Source organism: Lycium barbarum, chromosome 11 (assembly GCF_019175385.1).
Source record: "Lycium barbarum isolate Lr01 chromosome 11, ASM1917538v2, whole genome shotgun sequence".
In the NCBI taxonomy this organism is placed as follows: Eukaryota; Viridiplantae; Streptophyta; class Magnoliopsida; order Solanales; family Solanaceae; genus Lycium; species Lycium barbarum.
This window is the reverse complement of record NC_083347.1, coordinates 68,654,019-68,664,005: the sequence shown is the minus strand read 5'-3', so window position 1 is coordinate 68,664,005 and position 9,987 is coordinate 68,654,019. Positions and strand designations below refer to the sequence as shown.

The 9,987-nt window shown below is 38.8% G+C and overlaps 1 pseudogene; it reads right to left on the bottom strand.

The window, feature by feature from the left end:
- Positions 1–407: 407 nt before the first annotated feature.
- Positions 408–3,762, bottom strand: LOC132619885 (uncharacterized; annotated as a pseudogene).
- Positions 3,763–9,987: the final 6,225 nt, after the last annotated feature.

Below are 9,987 nucleotides of genomic sequence, written 5' to 3'. Positions count from 1 at the left end.
ATATTTCATTTCGTCGTTTTAGTAAATTAGCGACGAAAACCATTGTCGCTAATCCGTCGCAAAATATTGAATTATTTGTGCCTGCATTTAGCGACAATAGAATATTTGTCCCTCTAGCAACGACCAAAATCCGTCACAAATCTGTCACAAATTTTTTTCTTCTATTTTTTTTAAATAACCTGTTGAAACATACTAAATACAAATTAATAAATACCCTTAAAAATAACTGACATTCACATAAAATAATATTTATAAAAAAAATTCAAAATAGATAGCGAAATCCCAATCGTTAAGTCCAAAACACCGACAACACCAAGCTATCAACTACCAAAAGAACCCACACATCCATCAAGTATTGTTAGTGCATAAGTTTGTTCTTTCCAACAAAAAGCGGATAACATAAAAAACTAATGCATGGGTGAAGGACTACGATCACCATCAGAAACTAAAGGATCAACATCATCAACGTTGACAATAGTAGGAGGAGACACTATGGGTGTCACAACTGATGGTTTGTCGACAGGAGTATTTGGATGATGTGATGGTGAAAAAATCACTCCGCGTGCCTTCTCAATAAATAAAGAAAGCAAGCGATCAGTCGGTGTAGGAATCAATCGCATCACTAACTCCTCCATATTTTCTGTAGGGGTTGATTGAGAAGTTGAAGGTGCTGCTGATGCTGAAGCATTAAAGGCAAAATTGACGCAAAGATTCGGCCCATAATAACTTTGTGCTTGAGATCCAAGACCATATATTCTTCTCTTCCTTGTTCCCCCCAGCAGCTTCGTAATATGCTTCACATTGATCAATATCAGACTGAGACTGTGATTTTTCCCGTAATATTTCTTGATATCTTTCCTGTAATAATTAGTGAAATTAAAACATCAAGAATACTAACCATTCAATTTTACCAAATAAAAAGATAAATTAATTCCAAAGATAAGAGAGCAGATATTTATCCATTTTTCGTTGGTGTACAAGTAATACAGACTAACAGGCACAAAGTTGCATAAATGCCGCACTTGTTGCTGCTGCGAGTCAGCAGGGGAACGACGAACATCAATTAACTGCACAATTATGCTAAACACAGTCTTTATGCTCATCAGTTCATCAGTCTTAACAACATCCTAAGCCAGATTTCTGTTCATTTATATCCAGGATTTCTTTCACAAGTTAAGCAAAGGATCATGCTTCATGGTTCACATGCTTCAGGTAAGAAAAAGAAGTCAAAGCTTGCAAAACAGCAAAAGGAGCATGCTAAGAAGCTGGTAGCCATCAATGAGCTCAAGAAAAAGAGAGAAGAAATGAAAATTCAATTGGCAAATAAGGAATTTTCAGAGGAAAAGGAAGAGACTTTCAGAAAATTGACTGAGAAGTATCAAAGTGAAGTTGAGTTCAGTCATTTTTCAGAACTACCAAGTACTGGAAGAAGGCTTATCAACATGGATAAGTTTCATATTCCCAACCTTAGCCATATTCCCAACCAAGTACTGCTATTGTATGGTTTTTAATGGGTAGTATTAGCTATGCTCATTCCTATTGAAAACTTGCAATATCTGGCTAAGTTTGACACATATAGTAATACAAAACTACATAGCATTACAACTACTGAGAGGAACAAGAAGCACTTACATATTGAGCTGGTTTGATGACACTGGTTTGTGGTTAACAGCAAACAAATGCATGGAAGCAAACCAAGTTCATATAGTGATAGGTGCTGGGCAATGATTCATAGCATAGAATTTGTTTATTGTTGTGCTTTTATTTTGACAGTGTTACTTGTACAGCTGATTGCTTTCGTTTGATATATAATAATAACCACTAAGCAACTTAGTCGTATATTTCACTGCAGAACACCAGACTATCTAACAGGATTCATAATGTATGCTTCACATCTTAATATGGATCCTACATAGCTTTACAAACATATCACAACCATCATACCAGTCTTTAGGCTAAACACAGTCTTTAGTTATCATTAACCACACCTTTACGAGACGTCGACAAAACACTGCTGTTTACAGCAGCTAGGTAAAAGATTCTCCATTAATTCTGAAATTCTGAAATTAGTTTACCACACCTTTACGAGTCATTAGTTTAATTCTGAAATTATAAAATTTTGAACTTACATGGACAGCTCGGGCACGCTCATCAACAAAAGATTCTCCATCATGATCATGTGTATGGACATGCACATGTACCTCACCTGGTGTTGGATCTCGACCCTTTGTAACAGCCTATGCAAAAGTTACTCATTTCAGAAAATTACACCAAGAACAATAGCAGTATAACCAGCAATAGAAAAATCTAAATAATTCAAGAAAGACAACAATATAGTAATCAAGAAAATAGCAATATATATACCTAGGTAAACCAGAATCAAGAACTGCAAAAAACACCTTGAAAAACCAATTTTCAAGTAGTATTTTTCAAGTAGTAAATATAAAAAATTTAAGAGTGTATGAAAAGAAATATATATACTTACAAGTCTCTTGCGATGCTCCCCAATGCAGATAGAGCCACCCGTGTGAGTCCCGGCAGCAACTTCTTTCCCTCCGCAATGATTCTTTGTATTTATCTCCGACTTTTCGACACACTTAGGATCCGCCCAAAGTTGCAACCAGCGTTCCCACACATTATCAGACACATAATCCGGCTTAATCCTTTTTTGTTTAATTTTGCTAATGAAATTCCTATACTTTGTTGCTACCTTAGTATTCCAATGTTTTTTTATTACACTCTCAGGAATCGAAGATTCCCAATGGTATGTCTTCTGAAAACAGTTTATAAACTAATATTATTAGTATCCTAACTATAAAAGCTAATACACTTATAAAACGAATTATGATGAAAGTTATACCTTGAATTCCCCAAAATAAAAATTTCTAGTATCTTTTGAGACACCTTTCCAATTGATTCCATTGGGATCAAGTTGATTTTTGAAAGATGCGGATATGGTATTAGAGCATTCTTTAGAAGGTTCCAACCTGCATAAATTTTAAAATATTATTTCAAGGCCTACCACAAATTATATATAAAAAAAAATACAAGCATGGACTAACCCTGCAGGAGTAAGAGTAACAAGTGTAATTGTCCGCTGCCTACGACGACTACTGGACTCTTCTTCGCTGACAGTGTTGCTCTGGTTTGATGTACCCTTATCTACTGGGCCGCTCAGATCAGGTGTAATGGGAGATAATTCAGGGATGGTTGGGTTACTACCGTGATCTGACGCTTGAACCGGTGGCGTACCTAAAGTTTGAACATGGTTTATAGAATCTGGCCCACCTATGGAACTCGTACCACCTTGTTGAGGACTACCTCGACCTTTTCCTCGAGCGATATCTACAAAAAAATGTGGACGTGAGGAAATTAAAGCAACCATCAGTAAAGAGGTTTTTATACAAGCTGTTTGCAAGTCTACAAATATGACTAATCATGATTTACAAAATCTGCAGCTTGATTTACAAAATCTGCAGCTTGTTACACAAGCAAACCTAGAATTTATAGTTTCTATTATGAGAGACAGTAATAAACAGACCTGAGGCTTGAACCGGTGGCGTACGTAAAGTTTGAACTTGGTTTATAGGATCTGGCCCACCTATGAAAATCGTACCACCTTGTTGAGGACTAACTGTGGTGGGAATGGGAATGGTAGGCATGTTTGCACGACCAGTAGAATCACACCTTAATGAGGACTTTCCTACACGACCTCCGCTACCTCGACCTCTTCCTCGAGCCATATCTACAAAAAAAATGTGGACATGGTTAAATCCAAAGCATAACTGTCAAAATATCCAAAGCCGGATGTCACAGTCATGACAGTTTAGCATGCTTTGGGTGTTTTGCAAAATTTAAACAACGAATAAGGATGTTTCAAACAGTCATGATGAAACAGTCATCCTTAAATAAATCCGGACAGTCATGATGCTACCCACTCAAACAAGTCACTTGCATTGAGATCAATCTTCAAACAGACAGACAAACACACACACACTGTATATACCTATTATGCACACATTCAGCAAACAGCAGCAAAATTTTTAAATAGCCAAATAACAACACTAAGTTGCAGTTTTAAATCACAATCTATAGAGATCAACTTCTGTGGCAGCAGTAGCACAGTTACGAGAAAGCCTAATTTCTGTACCAACTTCAACAAAGACAACAACATATGGTGGTTTCATGGTTTACTAGTTTAGTTGTTGGTTTACAATTAGCACTTTGATTAATGTGATGAGGAAAAAAAAAAAAAACCCCGATGGAGCAAAAGGTTACTGGTGGTTGCTGTCTGCTTGATGAATTACTTCACTTAATGTGGTCTATGAATCAAAGCTAAAGGAATGGTGGTTGCTAAAAAAAAAAAAAAAAAAAAAAGAACCCTGGTGTGAACCAGGAAGGAAATAGACAAAGAAGGCTGGAGGTTTCTGCTAAACTCCTGAATACTACTGCTGATGAAAGACAGTAGGGTGTCGAGGTTCTGCATGCTCATGGACAGCAAACTTTCTTCACTGCCAACATGTTTTCTACTAATGGGAAGTATGGAATACAGGAGTAGAAAATCATATATGCTGTAGTGACACAGGATATTTTTCAATAAAATGTCAATAGAGGGAGAAAGTACATAGGCTGCTGGTGGCTGTGGTTACCTATGATGAAGTACTGCATTTGGTATGGTTTGATCAGCTGAGTCAACACACTGATCTGTTGGTTAATGATGCTCATATGCAACTGGTGGTAATAAACAGATGCTTCCTTCTTGCTGTTGGTGAACATCAGAAAGGGAAAATACACACTCAGACACACACACACAAAAGAGAAAGGGAAAAAAAAATCACTGCTGTTTACATTCAATGGACAGTAGCAAGTGCAAAGAGCTGTTGTTTGGAAATTTAGAACCATGCATGGGCACAAACACAAAGAAATGATTCACAGGACAGGACCTATTACAAAGCCCAGAGGTGACAGGCTAAAATGAGGTTGATCTAGTGTTATCATGGCAACTTTTTGAGGACTTGGAAGCACAAGGTGGCAACTTTTTGGGAGGAAAAAAAAAAATATATATATATATATATATTTTTTTCTACTTCAGAAGAAAGTACTTTTTTTATCACTTAAAAAAAAAGTACTTTGTTTCAATTGATACTTTTTGAGAGAAAAAAAAAGTATTTTTTTCTTCTTCAGAAGAAAGTACTTTTTTTATCACTTAAAAAAAGTACTTTGTTTCAAAAAAAAAAAAAAAAACACCTGCTGGTGCGATTCTGCGAAACATCAAATGATGAAGCGTAATGTGAGACGGGGATGCAATCTGATACACATGGAGTATTGGCCAAAGAACACATGAAGGAACATTAAGCAGTAACATCATATGCAGCAGTGGTGAAAATGAGAGCACAGATACTTTGCTTCTTCGGCAGACAAAGTGTTACTTTAAAGAATCAACTTCTAAAGGCTCTAATCAAGTTTTGGTAAACATGACCAATTTGTAGATTTTGGCGGATTTGGAACGTGAATTTGGAGTCGCATAAGAAGCATAAAAGGTATGTAAGGTTTACCCTTCCTTCTTTGGCATGTCTTAGATGTAATAGGATTGGATACGGGCCTCGGGGACGATCCTATCCCTAGGAATCCAAAATTGAATTTGGCCCTTTTTCATTCAGTAAGATTGAATTCAAAATGTTACCAAATGTTGAGAAACTACCTAAACAGCTAGAAATTGCACCAATGAGATCCGACTACCCTAAAACCCTCACAAGTGACGTCATGAAGTGTAATGTACATAAATTTGGTACGCCGCCTCATTTGAACCGAGGTGGGCCCATTGTCCCCGGATTTTCCTTATTGTTCCGTTTAATCTATTTTGTAGCAGAATCCAAAGAAAACTTTTGATCCTTATTCCGTTCATCGAATGACAAGTACTGTAACTATGCTAACAAGGATACTTCTATGATGACAATGATAATGATGATGTTAAGAAAGAGAATATGCCTATGATAATTACGATAAGAATGATTCCAAGACTAAGAGTCTTGAGCTAAGAATCTAATGAGAATGTGAAAGTGTTATACTAGTTCTTGAACCTCAATTCTATTCCTTAGCTATGACACTAATTTCTAAAAGACTTCAAAGCATATGAATTGGCGGTTATAATGCCATTGATTTCATTCTATGCTCTCTCTTAAGGCTATTTTCCGTTGGTAGTCTCACCTTAAAATACTCGTTCCTTCAAGGTGAGACAAAGCACCCATGATTATTCCATAATTTAATCGGAGGTCACCGACCTTATGTCACTCCGATGGACACATGACTTTCTTTGGGCTCTCATGCATGCCAATTGTATGACACATGTATATGAATGTGAATATGTATATGTATATGTATATGGGGAAAGGGGAAGGGCCACTGTTATATCACCACCTGATTCAGCTGGATTTCGTCCCGGACGCGGGATGCCCGGACGCGGGATATGGGAGAGCCGGATACGGCGTCTGTATATGTGATATATATATAATATGTTGGGACACTGTTGGGGAGGGGGGTGGGAGAGCCGATGTACTCGGCGTCTGTGAATGTAAATAAAGAACACCGTTTTCTGAAAATGTTCTGTTTTCTGTATATGTAAAGAAGAAGCACCGTTTTTCTGAATAAGAAACTAAGCATGCATGGCATCCGCAGAAAGGCATTCATATGTACAGGTTACATCTGTCCCAGGATAATCTCCATATGTCTATTCCGTTATTATTCATACTGTATATTCCTTTATTATGTTACTATTCATGCCTTACATACTCAGTACATTACTCGTACTGACCCCTCTTCTTCGGGGGCTGCGTTCATGCCGCGCAGGTACACCAGACGAGCCACAGCTATCATAGAAGATGATCCAGCGGAGTTGGCAGGCTCCACTTGTTCTGGAGTGTTGCTGAGTCAGAGTATCTGAGCTATGATGTTTGTTTGATGTTAGAGACTTTGCAGACAGAGTCGTAGGTATTGGGTTGTCAGTCTGTAAGCGGCTCCAGCAGCCGATATGTTATTATGTTTCATGTCACTAGTCTTATATGATATCAGATTTTACTTATGAAAAAAAATATATGGGATAGCTTGCTATGTATTTCTTTCTTAATTGATTCAAGAGTTTCTATATGTAACAAGAGTCAGCGGGTTCGCTCGGCTCCAGATATGGGGTCGGGTGCCCATCACACCCTAGTAAAGTCGGGGTGTGACAACAGCTACATCCCGCAGTCGATACGAGGCTAACTCAACAGACTCAATCTCGGAAGCCTTAATTAACCTCAGCGTACGCTGCATCTGTCGAATGAACTCCTGTGGGTCATCCTCGGGCTTCGACCCAAAATATTCTGGAGGATTACAGCTTAGGAAGTCACGGGCCCTCAAACTGTCGTGTCTATCCGCCTGGTCAACCCCTAGTCCATGCCTGCGAGCCTGTCCTGCCGCCAGTCTGGTGAGTAACTGAACTGCATCCCTCATAGCTCTATCCTTCTCCCCTGGCTGAGGAGCTGGAGGCTCAGGCGCTGGGTCCTCGGTAACTGGCGGTGGAGCCGCCCCCTGACCCGGAGCTGTCGTTGTCCTTGGTTCCGCTGGAAATGGCAGTGTAGCAGAACTTGCGGACTGGAGCACAACTTCAGGCATAATCTGGGCACGAGCTCTAGTAACTCTCCTAGTCTGGCTAGCATCCCCCGTTATCGATTTGCCCTTCTGGGCAGCTGTCGCTTTCTTCGGAGGCATAGATGTAAACGTAATAGTCTGTTAGAAAAAGATCATCCTAATAATATAGCTCTATCGCACGATCTAAGATAAGAAGGAAAGATGACATCCTAAATGTCCTGTAGCTTCCTGTTTATAGATGTGGTGCACAACACACCGATAAACAAGACTCTACTGGACACGGTCTGTAGACACTCCGAGGATAAACCGCTCTGATACCACTTTTGTCACGACCCAACCCCGTAGGCCGTGACTAAGTACCAGAACTGGGCACTCGTATTCACACTCTTTAGCTATGTGTTCAGTTCACAACAACACCATATGGAACTTATAACGACTAAATCATAGTCTCGGAACTGTCGCATAAATGTATATATATATATATATGTTCGGCGACCTGTCCCCTGAGGAGTCACAACCGATCTTATCATGAAATAATACGCAAGCCGACAAGGCTGCCATCATATAACAATATCATATGCAAGCCGACAAGGCTGCCATCATATAACAATATCATATGCAAGCCGACAAGGTTGCCACTATAGACGAGCATCATACCACAGCACATCGTATAGACACAGCTGAACAGAACCATTACACAACCCACACATATGTCCACAGACCTCTAAGACTTTCAACAGTGAAATATGACGGGACAGGGCCCCGTCATACCCTTAAACAACATATGCATATATTTAGATCGAAAAGGATCTATACCAAAGTCTGGGCTCCGGAACAACGGAACTCTTCAAGACAGCAGAAGGGAAGTCTTAAGCTGGCGGTTCACCAAAACGCGTATCCGTACCTGCGGGCATGAAACGTAGCCCCCCGAAGAAAGGGGGTCAGTACGGAATATGTACCGAGCATGTAAAGAGTGAAATATAGTAAAAGGATCATAACAGAAATATGGAGTAAAGTAAATGTGTACAATATCCAGAATACCAAAACACTTGCCTTTGTAACATAATCATACTTGTCAATATCATATATCGTATGCATGTATATATATCGTACCCGGCCCTTTGATGAGGGACTCGGTGAATAAGATCATCATATGCCCTCCTGGCCGCCATGACATGTCTTCATATCATCATATCATCACATCATCATATCATCATCATCATATATATATATATATATATATATATATATATACCGTACCCGGCCCTTTAATGAGGGACGCGGTGAACAATGCAGTGAAACTGTGTACGATAACATTCCCGGCCCGGGACTCGGTGAAAGATATATTGAGACATGCACGAGCAGAGTAGTAAGAAACTATATGCAATTCAAAACATTTTTAAGGACTCAATAGGATAGTCAACACGAACCATCGTTCGCAAATTCAAATAATAGTCATGTCATATATCTTTCGGATGTCCCTATGTATTATATCAAAATGGAACTTTGAAATCATGTGCACATCCCAATATATATAAAACAAAACATAAGTTATGGGAATCAAGATCAATAGCCATCCTAGTGGCTCTAGGAATAGGAATTCCTTTGGAATCGTATATATATCGTATATTCATTTCACAACGACCATGCCAAAAGAAAGAAGGATTAGCTTTACATACCTTTAGCGCTTATTCGCCACACAATATGTATACGCTGCCCAATAATACTTCAACCTATATTAAGACGCCAACAACTACGGTTAAGCTACGGGGAGATTCAAAATGTATTCTAACGTTAGTAACTCCTTTCTAGATGTTTAGACCACGTTTTCTCTTGTAGCCAAACCAACTACATACAACCAATCCCACATCAATAATTATATGTTCAATACCAATCCGGACAGCCCACACAACATTCCAAACAACCCACATTCACAACATTCAATAACGATTCACATGCGGCTACTACATTCTCAAGTTATTCCTAATAGTTCGTAGCCTTAATGTTTGCATGTAACAACTTTATAACAGCCCATCCAACATACAACATGATGTATATTCTTAACTATTATTAGTTTTTCCAACTTAGCGAAAACAACACGTCCAAAACAGTCCCTAACCAACAACACGTCCAAAACAGTCCCTAAACAACAACATAACAATGCTCGGAATTCTTGCAAACGTTTACGAACATACTAAGCAAACCACATACGATTCTTACACATTATTTTATGTCTTCTTTTCATATAATTTCAGTGAATTATGACCAGCAACCACACGACTACTTTATCATCGATTCATACGCAAATAAGCTACGTTATTATCACTATAATCCTTACAACAACCCACAAACGATTTTAGT